Raw genomic sequence first — 22826 nt, 5'->3', positions numbered from 1 at the left:
GTTGGCCTTTAAATACAGCTGCTTTTGTATTTTTAATATTTGTTACATTCATATTATTGTGTTTTTTTATTTTTTGTTTATTTGATGGCAAATAGGCTGTGTTACTTTATTTAGGCCTATGGTGCTCATATCACACTTTAATTGTTTAGGTGTTTATGGTATCTAAAAATTATTTCACTTTAGGTGGCCAGGCACGTTCATCAGCTTTTTCTATAATACAATAACTTACTTACTTATTAATAAATTCGCATGATAAATTCTTTCAACTTGAATAAAAAATTGGACTATTTGATTTTGTCACTGTCTAAGAAACGCGTATTCCATAAAAAATAAAACTAAGCTTCTGTAAAACATTCCTGCAATTCAATAACATCTCACCAAGTTCAATTTGAATAACAGCGTTAAAGGCTGGGTATTAATGTAATACATAAGCCGCCATCGAAGTAAGCTGATTTTCATTTCGAATTCTTGCATAAATATTAGCATTTATTGCAAATTCGCTTCGTCCAATAGCATTGGTAATCCGTGCACTGCGAAGTCGTGATTTCCATGCTCGATAGCGGTAATATAAGATTTTTCCTTTAACTTAGAACTGTGCCTATCAGTGGCAAAGGGTCCATATTACCAAATTCCTGCCGGCTTCCCTTTCGTTATTTATGTAAAATGTTATTATCATTAGAACGATTGCAGACCGCATTTATGCATCTTATTAGTACCTATAAGTTATGTCGACTTCTTTTCAGAAAATTTCATCCTTCGCTACTAATGCCGTATTGTTAGATGATAGAAATTCGTTGAAATTGCTGACAATGGCGGCTGTATAATTAGAAACGGTGAAACTACTCATATATTCACGTAGAAGTAAGTTTAAATATAACTAAGCGGATTCTATTTGTCCTTTATATTTGCATTCGCTTCGTTTTCAGAGTTACATTCACAGTATAACAACGAATATGGGCGTAGATGACGCCCGATCGTGTTTTTTTATATTTGCACCGAGCGTTTTTAGAAAGTTCTATGGTTTTTTATCATTTATTAGCGTATGCTTATGCTGGTATGTGGTAGATTTTTTCTGGGATAAAATCGCACTAATATATTTTCTCGAGATAAAAAGTAGCTTGTTCTTCCCAGGGTCTTAAAATATCTACATACGAAATTTCATTGAAATACGTTTCGTAGTTTGTTAATTTATCGCGTACAGACCGAAACGCGGCGGGATTTTGAATTATAATATGTAAGGAATTACAATATATTCTAGCCCTAGTAAAGGAAAATAAGGTCTTATTTAAAATAAAACAAATAGTACTATTATATCTTTTATACAACTTACGTCGTACAACAAAGAGGGATGTCCTAAGTTTCAAGTACCAAGGTTTCCTGCGATTTATATTGTCCTAGACTTGTTAGTAGGTAACTTGTTAAACTACTCAAGTTACGGATTTAGAGTTTTCTCACTTACTCAACTTAAGACCATTTGTCTCATTGGGATAACGAGACAATGTGTTTTCTGTGGAATTAGTTATTTGTTTTATGACGATAGAAGTTCCTTAAAAGCCTTATTGTTGTTTTCGCTGCGCTTTACATAACTTTTTAAATTTTGGATAAAGTAGTTTTCACAGTTATTAATATAACATGGAACTTTGCCTTCATTTTATGACGTGATGGTGATTAAGTATTACCTACAGTATATGTATATATCTACTCAATAGGGCTATTAACCAAACGTTTTATCTTGTAATAAAACTATTTTACGAGTTTATCGCTTTTTTTATATTTTAACTTTCTCCCGACGTTTCGAAGGCTTTGCAACCTTTATGGTCACAGGGGGACTGAGGTGTTGGTCCTCCGAAAAGTCAAAGTTATAATGTCTACCTTAATTTTACAATTCAATGTTTAACACTCGCGTAAATATAAGAAATGATTATGTTTAAGAATCTTGTAAAACAAAATAATTAAATATTTGCAATTTATGAAGGTTTGAAGAATGTCATAATCACAAAACCCTTTTTTCTATTACCAACCCTCTTTAAACGCTCTGAAAATACGCCCAAGTACTACATAATATAATGTATGTGTTAAATAACATGAATATACATTGTCTTTACTTCTTACTTTAGCAAGTTTCTAGACAGTGTTATTCCACTAATAAGTATTCATATTGAAGTTAATAAATACTTGGCTTAACTGCCAATGGAACACTAATAAATCATTTGATCCATTCTTGTTGGTTTTATAAACAAATTGATTAAATCTGCCAAAGCATTCGACACGCCCTTCCTCTCAGGAAGCCTTAGGAAAACATTAATTTATCCTCTTAAAAGCGTTTGGCGAAGTCAGCCCGGATACAGCTTACGTATACGTTACCATGTCTTTGGAATTTTCAATATCCGCCTTGTAGCGAAATGGAGATTTTAACGCCAACGACTTACTTCTAATATTTTACTTATAAATATTTTGAAATATGTAAAATCATTACAACGTTTAATGATTGTTATTTTATTTTATTCCAAAGAAATATAGATAATGTGCCATTCAAAAATCCTATTTTTATATCTGACATGCCAGACTTCACTAGTCACTACTGATAAATCAAAATAAAAATTGGTCAAGAAAACGACGTATTTTTTTAATTGCGGGTAAATTATTCCGGCCTGTTTAATTATTTCTTCGCATTCCAATATTAAAGAAAGCAAACACGTATGGCAAACTGTTACAGCTGTATCATGTAAAAAAACATTCACGACGAATTGATAACCTCCTCCTTTTTTGAAGTCGGTTAAAAAATAATTAAAACATTCGTATTTAATTGTTTCTTCCTATTTCACTATAAAAAAGAAAGCAAACACGGCAAACTGTTTCAACTGTATCATTAAAAGAAATATATATTTCTACATTTAAGGCATTGAAATGAGAATGTTTACGTGGGTTTTAAGCACGATCAATACATTCAGTTAAGCGTTCTGCGTTGTCGGCTCATTTGTAAAGATTTATGCGGTTCCACTTTTCTTCCAATTCCACCATTCGCTTGTATAGTCCTCGATACATATGCGAGTGGAACAGAAAATTGTTTATTACGCAGTATCGATTTTCGTATAGCGGGCATTTGCAGTAATGCTCTTGCCAATTAATCTTCACGTTACTTAGAGGAGGGGAAAATACTGGTTAGCAGCTTTTATGTATTTGGTATTTTTTTTTACTAAATACGTAGTTCGGAACATCACTGTAAAAATATTGGAAATAATAATATTAATCAACTAGGAAGAAGAAAAAAAGAAAGAAAAGTAAGTTATTTTGTAACATACTCAAGTTACATACACATAACCAACAAATAAGCGAAAAAGACAAAAAAAATATTTAGTGTTGTACATTTATTCCCATACCAGTAAGCGCTATAAAGCACAGGTTAATTTTAATTTGTAAGTTTACTATTTACAAATACTTTATGAGAATATCCAATGTAATATATGTAAATTACTTGAAACCTTCATATTAGAAATAAATATATGTTAAATAGTTATAATGTAGGTACTAATACATGTTTATATAAAGCAGTTCAATGTAAAAATTGCCTACTCGTATCGAAATCGAATCGTAATAAATCACCTGAATTGAATGCCAATCCCGATACAATAAATAACAATTAATTTAAAACATATTATTTGCACAAAAAGCCAACTTTTCAACGCATGCATCAGAGTGATCAAATGATAAATCTTGGCCACACGAATAAAAGTAATGTAAGTCACATATGTTTATTTAATTGAAATTCGTCAATAGATTAATTAATTATTTGTACAATAACCGCGAGAACAGATTTTTAATAATAATTCTGATTTACTTGAATTGTACTTTATGGTTAGTGATATAATATCCAATATAAAGTATTACCACAGATTGCATTGGCGTTTCCTGAAGCATAAAGTGGAGAGGAAAGGATGGTTTTATTTTTAGCCAATAACTCGATTTCTAGCAAATACAATTTTTCAACTGGTACAAGTCTATGAAATGCACTTTCGCCGGTTTATTGGAAGATGCCAAGGGTAATACGGATATATAAAGATAGACTACAGCTACCGGCTTAATTTTTAGGAGTAAATTGCAAATGAGCCATTAGGTATTTATTTTGCTTAACGTAGATTTGTTTAGAACATTTTATCAGATTAATGTTTAATTTAGATTTTTAAAGACATTTCCAAAACATGTCTTTATGTTTAAAAAATTAAGTAAAGCCTTTGAACACAAATCTTGCAACTCGACTAAACCAGACGTTCTTTAAGGATCATTTAATTTGACCGCGTCGGCATTCCATGCATGACTGATTTAATAATCGACCTATTTAGTCAAAAGCCTTTCTAAACATTTTTTTTGTAAACATTCAGACTCATAATAAATTGTTTTTAACGCCTGCAATGCTAGCATTTTACATTAACTACCCATTTTCACCTGTTTTTTGGAGTTACACTAATTATACTACAGTTTAGTATAATTATTCTCGCGTATGAATGTAGGTACTCTTAAAATGTAAGCTATTTTAAACTCGCAATGTAATGTTCTTTTCATTATAATATCTCGCTCGTGGTTAATTACAGCCGGAAACCTTACACATAACTTACAGTATTACTCAGTAATGCTTTTACAACCTTTTAAAGATGCATCTCACTAACATAAACTACCGAATACGTGCACCCATTAGCGAGTTATAGTATCGGCTAAAAACTATCAGCATAGGATACAGTGTATACTATACTTTATATCAATAGCTATATGGGCAACGGCGCAGCTATATCAATATTTTTTGGGGGAAAATGTGCGAACTTTTGGTCGCCCGCTTAGTTTAGTATAGGATTGGACCAAGAAAGACTCCTAAAAATTGACGACCCCATATCACTGATATGAGTGATACAGCGGTGGTTACACCTCTGAATATGAGCCAGGAATTATAGTCGTATTCTAGTAGCACAAAGGTCCCTGGTTCCAACGTAAACAATTTACGTCCCAAACTGTATTAATAGTTCGCATTTGTTTCCCCCAACAAGGCAAATCTCACATGTGCTAATGACGTCTAGATTTCCACGCTATTTTTCCGTACGTCGTTAGCCGTGGACAAAAAACCTTGGTTCCTTGGACATTGGTTATGGAAGTTCAGTGTTGTAACAATAAGGTATTGATCACCTGTAATGGTTTTCGTTTTGAAGCTTTTACCTTACTTTGTTGCGGTGTCGAAATTATATAAAATATATGTTTTAGAGTATTTGAGGTAAAGTCAAATTGTATTATTACAAATCAGCAACAATAAAACAAAATATATATGTACGTAACATATATAATAATATTCTCGTCTTCCCCGAGTTGTAACACAGTTATGATTTCAACTGCAATGTACACAAACGTTTGCATATGAATCAAATGCTAACTAACCTGAAATGTGTTGCCCCTGAAGCAATTCTTGTGTACTCGGTCTCCACACCGAATGCACGCCCATGCACGAAAGGCATTGGTCGCGGCCTTAGGCACACAGTAAAGTGTGTATACCTCCATGGTTGCCAATAAATAAATGTGCGTCTATAAATAAATAAATAAATTCACATTGAGGCCTATAAGGGCTCGCGAACATTTTTTGGCCTTCTCCTCTCCTATCCTAACAGGTTTGTCTATCTTTCCTTCACACTTCCTTCTCTACTATCCCCGTCTAACTTTCCTCCTGGACCACGCAGTCACTAAGCCGGCGGATTCCAGTATCCCGTTCGCAGGATTCCCTCGGTATTGACTTCGGGGTTCAATACCTAAAAAAACCTGAAATGTATTAAACGAGCATAGCATTTTCGTTTTGGGAAGATTCAATCGGTTTACACTGTAAGTTTGCATTACGTATTAAATAATTAATAAGTAAATCGGCGGACATATTTACTTTCCGCGTACCCGAAACCATTAACCAAACATGTATTGATAAGTTATGTATAACCAAATATAACACAATCGATTGTTTAAGTTTTATAAGGTTTCTTTGTTTAACAAATAATTTTACCAATACTATGCAATTGGTATATTTTCTTCCGTAGACTGTATTGGTACAAATAGAATATAAGGTGGCGCTCATACGTAGTTAGTTAAAAGAAGCGACACGAATACCGGCAGCAAGCTGTCTGTTGCTTTAAATTAAACGTAAATAAATTAACTACGTAGTTGAGTAGTAAGTAATAACTTTATAAAATGGGAATATCTTATTCAATTTCTTTTCTTGACTAATATTAATTAATTATACTTAAAAAACAAATTATTTCTGAATACGGTACCTACCTATAGACTTTAGACCTTTTAGTTGTATTTTTTATATATTAAGAACACTACTATTTTTTCTATAACATATACAGGGTTATTTTTCAAAGGTGAACAAAATTTTAAATTAAGTTTTGGAGGTGACCACAAATATATTTTTCATTACAGAGTTTTGAAAGGTGCAATAAGAAATGTATTATGATATTCTTAAAAAAACAGCTTTAGTTTGACTAAATTAGTCTAAAAACGATATTTATTTCACAAATGACTGCTAATAAACTTATAAGTTCTAGTATGTCACTAATTGAGTTACAAAACGAAATAAATTCGCTGTACTAAGCAGGTGGGGTCGAAAATATATATTTTTTATGGCACATGACTGCACTACTAAAATATATTTGATATTTTTTTCGCCAAACACCTATATTACGATTCTGAATCTCTCGCGCAAATTTAGATACCATTTGAAAAACAGATATAGACATAGGCTTGTTATAAGCAGTACATTAGCCAACTTAATTAGAGGAGTTGTTGGCATCTCCCGTAGACATAGCACGTGTTCATAACGGAAGCTTATTTCCGCCGTAATTATGCGCAGACACAGCTCTCAACGTTATTGTGTAAATGTTATTTGCGACGATATTCATGAATTTATTGTCTTCCTTTCTTACTAACAGTGGTTGTTAAGATCAGTGTAATGGGTGATGAATTTGTTGAAACGTGGTTTTAGACTCTTTTTTAGACTGCACTAATTATACTAACTTTATATAATACATTATATGAATTAAATAATAAGTGCACACATTGTCATTAAAGAAGTACATTTCTTATTAAACTAGCTTTTGCTCGCAGCTCTGCTCGCGTAAAATGTTTTTCCGGGGTAAAATTAATACTATAGCTCTCAGGAGTAATGTAGGATGCTATTAATGAAAATATATCGGTTGAGTAGTTTCTGAGATTAGCGCGTTCAAACAAACTATTCAACTTTATATATTGATAAAGATAGATTTTGCTCCCGATTTTCGAGTTTTATGGTGTACTTAAAAGTTGTATTTACTAAGATAAAAGTAGCCATAATATGGACTAGTAGTCCAGATTATGTTTGTTACAAATTATATAAAACCCAATGATTTCTGCGTTTACATTATACAAATATCAAAACGAATTCACAACCTTTCTCATTTATACTATAAGGAAAATTACACAATGTGTCAAGGTAATATTTTAAAGGTGATAAATGTGTTAAAATAATGACATTTCCAATCGTTAATAATTTTTATAAATGAGTTAAGCGTAAATAACGTTTAGTTGAAATCCATAACAACAATAAAGATAATTTAAATACCTGTAAGTGTTGAAGCGAAGTTGACCGGTACAAAATGTCCTCCCGGATAGCGGCATCAAAGGTGAAAATGTGTCACGACTGCCATGCAGATTATTAAAATATACAAAAAAATATTGAAGTTCCCGAGGTTTTCAAAGGAGATTAGAAAGGGAAATCTTTTAAAAATATTCACGTTTAATCTTTAAAAATATAAACGACAGTTCGAAGAAAATCATTTTATAGGAGAATAAGAAATACTAGGAGTTATATTATTAAGAAACTCAAGTTGAATGTCGATATTTTCTAAGCTAACATAGCGGTTTGTGTGGAAGTCTGGATGTTTATAAAGAGTTAAGGTAGAGGGCCCTATTCCATCTACGAGGGTATATCCGACTTTTTGCAATCACTGGCATTTTATTCGAAGGAGGATTAAATAGGGGATTTTTGACTATCGTACCTATACGGCTAATACCGTGGACCTTGGACTTTTAATCCTTATGTAAGGTGGTCGGTATCCGGGTGTATACACATATACTATCATCATGAGCTATGCATCTAATACCTTGCCCCTCTCCCACACCCTACGTGTGAAGCACAAATAAAACTTCACTATAATTTAGCGAAGATTTTATTGTACACTATGTATTCATTTGGGAGAAAATACTACGACCAGCAATAACACGCATTGAGTCATTTTAAAATTGCGTTACCAAATGCAACCCCATACCTATCTTCTTGAAAATAACACTGTTGTTACTCGAAGCGTAGATGTAAAATAAAAAAGTGTAAGCTTCGAACAAAATAAATATCATGTATCAATTAAAAGTAATATTAATTTTACACACCCTAATGCCCAGTACTTCTACTCTAAGAGAATTCGGCGCGGCAACATTACACTTTCTGCTAGAAATAATCTTACGGACACGGAATATTCGCACTAGACTACAAAATGATGAAAACGTAAAATTGGGTTTTTTGGTCAAAATATTCGTTATTCATTTATGATCTTTGCTATGCTGTTCGAAGAGGTAAAAACAAGGATTTCATTTATGAAAGCAATGTCAAAATGACCTTGTATAAGTATTTTTCCAGTCAAAACCTTCACAACTTTTAGGCACCGAACCTAGAATCTTAACGGTTTACAGCCAAATCTGTTACTAGAGATGAAACCAACGCCTACATCCCGTAATTTCTGGTATTTAATTGGAATTTCATCGGCCCCGCTCTGCTACAGTGGAATATGGTCGGTTGCACGTAACGTATTTTGGTGACGGTAGTAACGCGTGGACATATCCGGACGGCGGATGCCACAAATTTTATTTCTGGACGCCATTTTGTGCTACGTAGATATATCGTAGTTGGATATTATCACAGAAAAGTTTAATAAATATAGCAAACGTGTATAGTAAACTACATAATTATATAAATAGTCGATAAATATGAATAAATGCCTGTCGAAAATCAATGAATGTTTCCTATTAAGGATTTCATAATATGTTTACGCGAATGTTAGACTCGCGAATATATAGACGCGAATGTTAGAATATTAGTCCTATGAAATTCGTACATTGTCTTTTTTCAATTACTGCATAAGGATATGCTGAAGTGTTTGATAAAAATGATTAGTTAAGTATTTAAGGAATTAGTATTAAGTTCGAACTGGACTAGTGACGGAATTTGCCTCCAAAATATAATTCACCGCCCAGCTTCTAACATAAGATTGCTACATAGAAATAACAATACTGAACTTGATAATCCTGTATACAGATGTGTCACTCAACCCGTAATCGCCAAATCTCTGACTCGGGCACGTCTGAGACCCTCCGCCGTGTACCGACTATATAAGTAGACAAATCAGATATACACTTCATATAACCAATACTGAACTAGAGGCAAAGTTCACGCGCGAAGTTGAGCGAATATATTACGAAGCAATATTGAGATTTATGCGAACGTCATGAAACATATTCGATATGGTTTGATGGTTTTTGTGAGATACGGAAGGTTATATATTCATTTGTTGTTTATACTTACTACTTCATATTTTTTCAATAAAATGAGCCCCTGTTAAGGTAAAGCTCTGCAAGTTGACATTTGATATTCTTATTCCATAACTCATTACGGGAGGGAGGAGCCATTGTTTATTGGAATTACAAAAATCTTACAAGTAAATAAAAATTTGCGACTGTAGGTAATGTTTTTTTAATCTTTCGTCGTATTTTTACGACAATATCGCTCTGTACATCCGCTTTCATTGGTGTTTACTCACTTCTCGTGCTATTAATCTTTTTGTTAATAACACCCTAGACCCTTCTTACGCAACAGCCGACAACATCACGTGGGAAATGTTAAAATAGCGTATCGTATTTCTTATATTTTTTATCTCTAAGAAGTAATTTTAACAACTACTATTTCTAAAAATGGTCACCAACAATCTACTACAAGAAGCCAACGAAATAAAACGGCGCAAGACCTTAAGCAGATTTTTAGACCATGACATTTGAAAACGTTTAACATCTTAAGTCCAGCACTCTTACTCGAGACCTGAATAATTTATTATTATACCTTACTTTCGAAATGCGAACGCGCAATCCGAATAGAAAGCTTTTCCTTGTCTTATTGCATATAATTACAATAATGCCTTTACTTACCTTCGGACGGTCACTGAATGGCAAGGGTTTGGTAATGAAAATATATATAGACGTGGATATGTAGATTCCAATGTTGATTAAACCAAACGGAGTTCAAAAATTGGAAAAACACAGCGGGGGTGTTGTTTCGTTCGGTAAATTAACTTTAGTTTTCATTAGATGGACGTTGGTTAATGGCGATACGAGGTACACTTTGTTCGATTATTAGTGTTTAGTGTGGAGATACCATAGTTAAATTAAAAACTTTATAGGCAAATATTTTAAATACTTATAAATTCTTCTAATTGAATAAGACCATTTTCAGAGGCTAAAATACTCCTGTACTTTAATTTTAATTGAAACCATAATTTCTCTAACACCATGCACGGTAAGGTAACTTAAAAAATATGGCCCTTGCTATAACTGATTTAAATTGGAGGTGCATATTTCCTAATAAAAGGAAGGTGATTTAAAATTTATATTCAATGGCTTGTTCTAAAAAGATATTAAGGTTGAAATTCATAAGTCAACAAAACATTAAATAAATATTTCTTTTTTATGCTTAATATTAATTTAGGATAACATATACTGGATAAAATGAACACATTATTGACTTAAAATAAGAGTAATATCCAGGTAATATCTGTTATTTATCAAAACGTCTGTAGTAGAGCTTTGCGTTGTTTCGCGCCGCTTTGTTTCACGCCTCCACAATGATGGATGACAACTCTCCCTTAAAACCTGACATTTTGATGAAAATATAAATCAACAGAAATCCCACGTCTTTGCAGCTGTATTTATTATGGGATTATTCAAAACAATAAGCTGTTTTAATAAATATTTTGTGAACGACACGTATATATCTTTGTGCGGTGAAGTCCAACCTATTTATTTTTAAGGCAAATGTATTAATATTATCATTTTCATAGACAAAGATCTCATTAGATCATTTGGCTAAATGAGTGTACGACTCCCATCCGTGGCGATTCTTTAGCTTATAAATACTTAGATATTATGATAAGACCCAAGAATAAGACCATTACGCCGCAATAAGTTCCCTCCCATATACATCTGTCTGGTGATGATCACATAGTCTTGTGTGCTAAAGCAGCCACGGAAGGTATATGTTTGAATTCTGCACCACATTATACCGTATTGTTGATACAACTATTTTGTCATTGTAGCCAACTCTAGAAGGAGATTTTTAATATACGTTCCCATGAAAAAGGTATGGTGTACACGATCCTACCTAAGCCGTTACAATCTTCAAAGATTACTGATTTTGTTGAAAGCCGACGGGAGCTAGTGACAGGGAAGGTACTCCGCTCCAGGCAAATCCCGACAAATTTAACCAGCTTGTGAGGGCGTTAGACTCACTACTATGATCTCACCTTTGCTGGTGGTAGGATATAATTTACATCTGACCAGAAAGCGACAATCGTACACAAGGTATTAAAACCCACCCTAACAGCCCACGTAAGTGTGTCGCGTTCCGGGATCAGCCAGTGTATATCCGCATCTTACGGGCCGGTATAATTGTGTCGACTGCCGAGGAGTAATTATCTCTCATCGGTCGACATTCTATTGGACTCCACTCCTCTTACCATCAGGTGCAGTGGGGACAATTTCCCGTGTCCGCATAGAAAAAAACTGTTTTAAATGTGGAGAGAGGGAAGACGTACACCATATTTTGTAAGAGCGAATGCGGTTGACCTCAAATTTTAGGTAATAATATATAGGCATTTAATAGTGTCATGTCGCCTGCTATGTGAGAGGCGCTACAGTTTGTTAAAAAATATATTTATTATAATGGGTATTTTAAACTTTGTTTGCATCGATCAAATTGGACGTATGGAGCGATGTAGTTGATACACACGACAATGCTCCTTAAATAAGAATTAAAATAAAAAAGACATTTTTTATTTTAATTCTTATTTAGAAGAAATCTAATCCCCTTATTCATAGACGTTTTTATCTAACGACGGAGCATTGCTGTGATAACAAGTCTGTTTCTCAGCTTCGTTTATCTGACAGCTTGCTGTTTGTTCAACTTTGTTTATCCGACAGCCAACTAGATTCAAGTTGTATCTCAATATTAGCCAATCACAACGGCCCTATGTCTACGCACTGCGAAGGCTGCCATGCCATCAGCACTGAGAAACAGACTTGTTATCACAGTAATGCTCCCTCCTTAGATAAAAAACGTCTATGAATTAGGGGGTAAGTATTTAAATATAGAAATCATATAGTGATGATATAATAAAAGAACGTTCCACCCGTATCTAGTTCTTTCATGTTACTATTTTTATTTAAATCGTACAGTCTATAATTTTTAAATTCCTGTATAAAAGTACAACCCTCTTTTTAACGGTCCGTCTCTGTACAACCAACAATAAAACTGTACTGTACAACCAAAGTTTTGTTGTCTTAGTTTTTATGTAGGTATGTCAATTAGAAATTCGTCACCTTGTGTGATTAAATTCTCTTGCCGATGTTTCCCATTTGAGGCACATTTCGCCATCCAAACAAAAGAGCTTACATAGGAAATATATTGCGAAGCATACGTGCCGGCATATACATATGAATCGTTTCCCTTTACATGTAAAACTGAGGAGTGGAGACAAATAAGAAGAAAGCGGAAACATCTATTTTTCCGGATTAGTTCAGCATGTAATAAATATAGCATTATGTTTTATGAATTGTGTTTCTTTTATACTTTCCTTAAAACCTATAAAATATTATTAGCAGTATGCTCAACATTGTACATACTTGGCCTGTCTAGAAGATGGAAAAGCCCAATCACAATTACTTTTTGCCCGACCCGGGATTCGAACCCAGAACTTCAGCGCTGTAGTCGCACTTGTACCTTATATATAATTACAACTGCGCCAGACTTTAGATCCATGACTGCCACGGAGTCGCGGATCTAAAATTATCCTATGATTAAAACTAGAACTAACTAAACACTTCCAAAAAAAAATTGGAATCGGTTGAGTGATTTTGGAGATCAGCCTTGTTTCGAAAATGTATTTTCATATGATATTATGACCCAAATAGCTGATGATATTTAAAAAAAATCTTTGATACATACCTTGTTCTGATAATTAGGGACACAACAAAAACGAACCAGTCAAGCTGGCCGAGCCGTTCTCAAGCAATGCTCTTACATACCTACATAAGGATATTGTAGCCAGTGTACCGGACATAATAAAATTTAACATCTAAATATAACAACAACATGGCGAGCGCAGTAGAATACCAAACAATACTTTATAATTCAAGGTTTTAGATAGTGTTTCTACTGTTTATGGGCGGTCGTATCGCTTACCATCAGGCAAACGACAAGCGTGTTTCGTCATTCAAATCTATAAAAAAAACATGTGGCAACAAATTTTTATTTACGTCTATAGATGAAAGCATAATATCTACAACTGAAATGTTTGTTCCTGAGAATTTTACGTAAAACGTAATTGAAACTACGCGATGCAGTTGTGCTGCGTATGTACTCCTTTTTCAAAAACAGCATTGGAAAATAAAACGCGCGTTAACTTTGGTAGTTGCCGAACTCAAAGTGAATGCTGACTTATGTTTTTTTGCAACTTCGTTAGTCAGAAGGGGAACAAAAATTCGATTAACTTTATTTTATTCGGTGTCATTTATAGGTTTGAAAAGGTATTATATAAAAAAAATTATAAAAATCATCACTATATACGTCTAATAGCAACGTTATATTACTATATATACGAGTATTAGACGTAATTTTTCCATTTTGGAACCTTTTATACGTTTGGCACGTAACCAATTTAGAGAATATCGGGGGTTCTATTGCGTCTACCGGGTCAAATCCGTTTTCTTGCAACAACAGGCGCTTCAATATATATTAATAGCTTTGATAGCCATATAGATAAAAGAGTATAAAAATCACCTGCTTATCTTTAAATTTCATATAAAAACTATACTTTGATTGGAGCCCCCGTAAATGAATAAAGACAGATTCGACCCCATATAGGATATTTCCTATTCCTATTGGATCTCCTGATTATAATAGTATGTTCTCAATTAAAATAAGATATTATAAAATATTTATCGTATGTATCTCATTAAATATATATAATACTTTTCCTACAGCTCCGATACCGTGGTAAAAAAAATCCGGGATATATATTTTCCCGCGATAAAATGTACCCTATACTCTTCCAGATAAAGGTAGCTTCTACTAGTGAAAAAAAAAAACAAAATCAGTTTAGTAGTTCCTGAGATTAGCACTTTCAAACAAATCCTTCAGCTTTAAATTAGTTTAGATTAGTGTTTTCAAACATATATTTTTAATGCGATGCAATATATATGTAACACGTTATTTATTCATATACCATTAAGAACTCTTTGCCATTCGTTACAGGCTTTATACGGATGTAACGTTTCAGAGGCACCCCATTAATCCATTATGTATAAGATACAGATTTTACTCATAAATCTGGGAAGACATTTTGTGATTTAACGCTGTCGTTTGTGCGGAGAACACTTCTTATTCACGTTTGTTTGTTTCGATGAGTTTTGTAGTTTCAAGCTTAATATTAATGCAAGAAACCGTTTAATGTGGTATTACTTGAATTGATATTATACCTTTAATTATCTTACTTCTTATGTTCTTACTAATATTATAAATTAAAGTTTTGGAAATGTTTGGATGTTTGTAGAATTAAACTAGACACTGCTTGGATTTGGATGAAATTTGCCACACGGGTTAACTTTGTCTTGGATAGGCACATGGCGTACTTTTTATTGCTCCCATTGGATATTACTAGATTTTTTATTTTGATTATTTTAAAAGATGGCTCTGGCACAGTATGGGTGACGCTATAAACCAGGAATTTTGTAGCCCTCGGGCGAAGCCGCGAGCAACACATAGTCTTTTGTCTTTTATAAAATAATACGGCAACCTTTAACGTTCGTCGGAATTGTGCATGAGTCTGTATACACTGCCTAGGCCGGAACGAGCTACAACACTGGGTTTTTACCTTGAGTACGTTTTTATTATTATGTTTTAAACGGGAGATCATCCCTTTGGTCCACAACTTAATAATATAATTCAATTCGTGGGAAAAAAAAACGCGTTTGTTAATAAACTCACAAATTATAAAAAAGTTATTTTGACATTGTTAAGAGTATAAAATGTGTAGATAATTTTGCACGTATACTAAATTTACATTTTTTGTTATTATATTTACAGTTTACTCATTATTTCTAATATCATTAGGTTCTCATTCTCGTTTTTAATGTTATTTAAATTTAATATAGTTGCTACATTCGTAAAAAAAACATGTTATTCGTTTATATATGGGTAATATTTAGCGCCGCAGAAATATTTTGCCATGCAAAGAATAAAAGAAGATATGCTGAGCGGACTGCCAATCTTCACTAGTTGGAGAGGCACACAAGAAGAAGAATATATTTTATGGTGTTACTTTTTCCAATGTAAGCTGTTACCTTAGAATATTATGCCTTTAAGTTTATTATTATTGTTATATATTATCGGAACGAGTTAAAATGTTACAACTATTGGATCTCCCAAATGTATATTATAATTGAATAAATTGTGAACATTTAAATTATGACAAGACAATTCGAGTAACTTCCCATAAACTATAAACTCTTGTGTTGCCATTTACAATTTACTTTCGATTGCCGTGACATTAAGTAAATTTTCTAATCTATCTCTTATAAGGTTAAAGGTCAACATCATTAGAACTACATATCTCTACAAAACAGCAAAATGTAGCGTTATCGAACATAAATCACTCCCTTGCAATATACACGCAATTAGTAAGGTGTGGGCAGTTATCGAAAAACTACTGATTTCGGATCAAACTAATTGATATCGTTAAGTGAATACGAGCGATAAAGTCAAAATGATTGATACAGATCCCTATGCTACGGAAAGGGCAAAGGAATAATTGTTCGATATCAGCCGAAGAAGAAAATCCATTTGGAATACTCGTAATCAACTCGAAAGCAGATAGATTTATTTGGATTAGTTTCCCGATTATACTTTATGTAAGAACATACAAGTTCTAATTTGTTTATTATTATAAAAAAATATATAAACTTAAATTATATAATTATTATTATTGAAATGACAATAGCCTTGTTGTGATCGTATGGACTGCTGAGACGAAAGTCCACAGGTTCAAAACTCAACGGCACGCACATCTGGTTTCTCTTAAATATTATTTGTGTATGCTTTGTGAATTATCAATTGCTTTAACAATCAAAATCTCGTAAAGATAACTGCATACCTGAGTATTTCTACATAAGAATATCAATGGTAAGTGAAGTCTGCCAATCCGCAGGTGGCCGGCGTGATGGATTCTCATCAGCATTGGCGGTATAAGCTGTGGGCAGTATATAATACAGCGCTGGTATTATTATTATATAAAATATTAAATTAAAAATAGAACAATAAAATAACTTCGCAAATCCTTTGTTTTTTTGCTTAAGGGATTAATTAAGTCGTCTAATTACCACGACATTAAAAAAGAAGGATAAAATAAAAAGGGGATAAATGTGTACGTAACATTCAGCTCGAATAAAACTTCATGGGAATGTAAATCACTGAGATACTGTCAGTATATAGTTATATAACGTTTAGAGCAGAGGTTCCTAAACTTTAAAGCAACAGACCGGTCAATAAAACCTTTATACTTTATTTAATACGATAAAATTACATATTAACATGTATAGATTATACGACAAAACTACAATTTAAAATAAAAATATACCTATAATCATATGTGAGTAATATTTTTTATTTGAAACAGTTAAATATCTTTAAATTTTTATAATTTTTTCAAAATGATTCTTGTCATTTCGCAGTACCCTCGGGAATTTTCCACGGAATCCGCTTTAGGAATCAGTGGTTTAGACCCTTCCTCCTTTAATATATTTCATTTATTCCTTTCCCTTTTCTTATCTCGACGCCCAGCACAGATGAAATAAGCAACGTGATATCTTACATTCACAGTACAGACAGAATGTAATAAAACATTATTTGTGTACGTCCGAATTTCAAACGCTGGACATTCTTAGGGTAGGTTTAAGAATAAATGGAATAATTGCTGTTAAAAATTATATCGTACTTAGTAATTAAAAGCATCGAAATAAAACTAGTTATCGGATTTTATAGTGGTTTTCTAAATTTTAATTTTCTACCGACGTTTCGAGGACTTCGTACCCTTAAGGTCACGGAGCGCTCCAAGATTAAGTCATCGGAAAAGTCAAAGTTACAATATCTACCGCACTTAACAATCATCATTTATTTTAAATTTAATAATTTTAAATTGAAAGTAAATATGTAACGTTGACTTTCGTACAAGGACATGGTATAGGTCACTTCTTAGTCTGCCCAGTGACCATGAAGGCTGCAAAGTCTTCAAAACATTAGGAGAAAATTAAAATATAGAAAACCGCGATAAAATCTATTAAATAGTTTTATTTCTAAATAGTTATATTTCGATGTCTAACATTCGCATAAACATACCAAAGCATTTATTATAAGCCTATTAAGACGGTTATATCTGATACATAAGTACTAACTATCTAATAATGTAGAGAGCTAATAACAATACCTATAGGCTATATTTACCGACAACAAAGAATCTTAGTAATCCACCCTAAACCGCCTTCTACAACAGTTGACGTTCCTACATTCCAATTACAATTAATTAAATTGTTGTTCCCATAACTTTGCCTGTAAACCAGACCAGTTTAGGGTCAGGAATTCTACAGGCTAGTTTAATATAAGACAAAATCTTTAGGCATCTGGTTTGAATAACTTAAAAAGATTTTTGTAATTGATGGATCGTATTCTTAAGCGAGCTTCAAAGCGTAGATAATTGTAGTAAAATCTTCATTAACGTTAAAAATATACAGTTGTTTGGCTTTTTGGTCTGATAAAAGAAAAATTCTACTATAATATATGTATGCAATTTATATGTATAAAATCAATAAATAATAACTCGACATTTAACATTTACAAAATATCAACGATTTCCAATTCGCATAAAAGAGGTCGTCCTTTAGCCGTCTATTTTAATTTTTTCTGTGATACCATCTACTTAACACATACATCACGCCTTTATCCTCGTAGGTGTAGGCTGAGGTGTAACTAAGGTACCAATTTTTCACCTGTGAGTGTCACCACAATGTGATAGTGGACGAGCCTATCGCCGTATTGAGCACGAATTCTAAACTCCGGACTGATACAGAGTATAAAGTTCAATATCACTTTGCCTAACCTGGGATATAGTTAGGTTCAAGATATTTGAGACTAACGTTAAGTCAGTGCTATTATACGGTTGTGAAACGTGGAAGGTAACCAAAGGCATATCAACCCAGCTCCAGGTATTAGTAAACCGATGCCTTGATCAAATCCTAGGTATTCACTGGCCTGAGAACATATTGAACGAGTCACTATAGTAGCCCTTCTGCCAGCCAGGTACGCAAGAAGTATTATAGTGCATAAGTGTGTGCGCAGTACACAGGGGCATTCTCTGTTCCTTCATTCTCATAGTCTGATGATACAGCAACCCGACATGAGAGATTAGGTGCAGGACCAACGGCTTTAATTGCTTTCCGAGGCGGTATCATACCGCTAAATTCTCTAGGGGATATAGCACATGAATGATGAATAATGAACCTGGGATAAGAACATAGGACCACACTATACATTATAAAACGATGCGACCAGTCACCATCTATATTATCCAAACTATCTCCGCAAAAGTATTTGAACTAACATTAAAAACATCTTATATTTAAGGCGCTCCGTTCCGTTTTCTCTTAGATCAAACGGGAATGCATTTCCACAGCATTTATTTCACTGTGGTATTCCTTTGAGCGACCAGAGTGTTGTCCTTTAATTTTGTAGGTTATTGGAGCGGATCTTTATAGCTTTGTTGGTGTCAAATATATAGTAGAATGGAGATAGAATGGTTTTGTTTTGTCGGAAAGATCGTTTTCAACAGTTATTGATACTTACCAAATGTTATTGTTATCTATCATGAAGGAATATTTGGTTTAAAGCCATTAAACGCACGTAACGTTAAGAACAAAATAATATGGATTTATGGGATTAAATATACATTGTTTTATTCAAGCAACATTAGAGGAATGGTGTAAATATTGAGTTATTAAGCTTAGTAAAGACATGAACATAAAATAATAACACTATCTATATAAATAAGCAAATGCAATTTATTAAAATTAAAACAACACTGCTTTCAATTTAAGTCACACAAAAATATAAAAACTTCAATAAATGAATTATACATTTTTTTTTTAAATAAGAATACGATATTAGAATCGAGGGCGGAATGAACATAATTTTCGCGACCCCCAAGGCAATGTATTGTTCCGCTTTCACTTGTTGAGCATTATTTTCCGCGCCGACCTGAGCAGTCGCATCTGACCTCGGGTACAAATGCAACTTTATATATTTTATAGACAACACATTCCCTTTTAAATATAAAGTCCACGATATAAAGTACTAATATGATTTATGAATACACTTAATATTTCCCTGTCTAAAGAATGCCCAAATCAAACTTTATTTTGCTTTATGAAAGATTGAATACTAGGTAATTATTTTCTTGGTTTATTATTTTAAATAATGCTAATAACCAAACTTTACCTACAGGAAAATCGTAAATATCTATATAATAAACTAGAAATATTTATAGTTACTGTAACAAACTCACTTGCGGGTTAAATTCAATTCAATTTATTGTACTCTACAATCATTAAATAGGTTACATTATTGTTAGGTACGTAATTGTGGACTCTATAGGGCACAGAAACATAAAAGAGGAGAAGAATATTTTTTTAAATTTATTTATTGTTGTTTGGTTTTAGAATTAATGAAATGTTAAAGTTTTTATTGGATTTATTAGTCTTAAACATATAAAAATACATAAAATAAATTGTATCTTATAATAAGATTTGGATCACAAGTACCATTGTGCATTATAAATTCCAGCTAGCAAGTCTTGCCATCTAAGAAGTATATTTTTTCTGGACAAATAATAAATATTTTATTTCTTGGTACAGACGAGATAACAAAGGATAATGAAATGCGGAAGTTAATGAGCTTTCAAATTAGCGCCTTCATAAAATATAAATAAACGCCTTTTGATATATTAAAGTAATCATTTTGACAACATAACCTCATGATAACACGATAGGTTGATAAAAAATATAATTTACTAGCTTTTGTTAGGGGCTTTGCTTGCATAAGGGAGTCTTATCGAGATAAAATTCCTTTTATTTATTTTTCTTAGGAAAATAGTAGTCCATGTTCTTTCCAGGCTCTTATGTTATTTATACACTAAATTAATCGAAATTTGTTCCGTAGTTCTGGAGTTCATCGCATTCAGACACGCGCCGGGGGGACTTTGGTTTATAATATGTAAGGATTTTAACAAATATCACTTAAAGTAAATTTATTTATGTTTTACCCGAAAGCAAACAAACATACACATCTACTATGCGAATTAGTAAATTTTAAGTGGACACGTTTAAAGAGACAAATAAAATAACTTTTATTATACTACATCTTTCTTCATGAGCATATTGTATAAATTAAAACTTAAAAAAATAATTGAGCTTCGAAAAGTTAGATTTAGCGTTTTTAGCTTAGTAAAGCTTAGAAAAATATTTTTTTGCACTAAAAGGGAAATTTTCCAAAAAACTACTTAGTGTAGTGTTAATTGTTCGTATCGAAATGGTATTATGAAAACAAAGAAGAATATAAAAACATGAAGCAAATGAGTACTCCGAAGCTACATTTTGTATTACTCATGAAAAAAACATTAAATGATAGAGAAGTGGGTGTTTATTTTACAAATAACCTGTAATAAGTTATTCCGTGCCTACAGGCTGGGTATATCGACCGTCGCACGCAAAACTACCATACGGAACCGCAACAACATACAAGTTTACTGTAATAAAAGCGAAATTGATATTTTATTTTATACGCTTATTTAACGTGAACAGGCCATCGAAGCTTTATTTATTCAGCCGTCTATATATTTATTTTAGGCATAACAGAAATAAATTGAAATCAAAATGGAATTTATTCTTTCGTGGTTAGAGTTTATTCTTCTGACCTATTTTTCGGTGTTCATTCGGTTCATTCCTGTGTCTTAAGCCAAGGTTGACATACTGGCGACGAGCTCAGCTATTACCTTGATGACTTCAAATTGTCAGCTGCATATAAATGCGCAGTAGCGACCACAGAACTTGCTAATTACTAGGTATTTATATAAAATGGCAGCAACAAGGTTTCCTTATAATTCCATAGTGGCTCGTTCTGGTGTGTTAGAGTTTCAGGATCGCCCAATATAGGTATATCTAATAAGGCAGAAGGGCTTAATTTTAACTAGCATCGTGTCTCAGCGTGTTCTCTAGCACATAGTACGTGACTTTAATATCTGATGTCTAAGAATGAACAACGTGTTGCACGTAGTCTTTGGTAATTCAATGATCAGGTCGGTGATGCTATCGCACATGGGCAGTCGTGACGTTTATGATCCAGAGCTGCTTGCTTTTGTCTTTATGTAAGAATAATCTTCAAAGTAGCATTCACACTCAAACCGATAATGCTTGTATCACCACCAATCAATACAACAAGATCTAACAAACAAACATCTGAACAAACATTTACTTTGACCAGATATCAATACGAAAACCGAGGTTTTAGTGTACGGCCTTTGTCTGAACTAGTACGAATGGTAAACACGATTGAGGTTAAGTACGGAATGTAAATATTTTGATTGTAGACAATTCTAGATTTAAATTTTATTTTCGGATTAAATATCCTTTTTAAAAATTATCTCAATATCTAATTTGCCATCGAGATACGAGCAGAAAAAGCGAGTTTTTTTTTAAAATATTATGGTGTTAAATTTAGTTAACCTAATAAACAGATTTGTGAAAAAAAATTGATGATGTAAATTCTAAACCAACGAAATTCTAAAAAAAATTTATTACAACACAATAGATAACATTGTTGCTCGAAATATATTCGTCAGAAAAAGTTATCGTACAGAAATGAGTAGATAGGGAACATTTTTATCCACTTATTGACGACCGCCCGGAGAAGCAACAGGCTTTGCGACATAAGCGAACATTCTGGGTATGACATGACAACATTTCCGTAGTCTTGATACATTATGACTTTTTTCATTTGTGTGGTCTTGTTTTTAATTTTATTACTGCATTAGTAATTGTAGTAAGATAATTTGAGTATTTTATACACATTGACAACAATATTCTATTGTATTTTTGTTGCTCATATTACTCGCCATAAAGTCTCTTGTAGTTTTCAAAATATTAGGTGATAATTCTAATGATTATTGAAAGGGGTGGCGATTAAAATAGTGTCAATTATAATAAGAAAATTTAAGTTACGTCATGTACTATTATCATAATTTACTCTCAATATAAAATACCACATGGAAATAAGGGAGTACAACCAGTTGCAAACAAAATCCTTCTTAAGATTTTCATTTACCAAAGTATTGTAGAAAACCTACAAAATC

Source organism: Manduca sexta, chromosome 17 (genome assembly GCF_014839805.1).
Source record: "Manduca sexta isolate Smith_Timp_Sample1 chromosome 17, JHU_Msex_v1.0, whole genome shotgun sequence".
NCBI lineage: Eukaryota > Metazoa > Arthropoda > Insecta > Lepidoptera > Sphingidae > Manduca > Manduca sexta.
Note: the sequence above shows the minus strand (reverse complement) of the source record.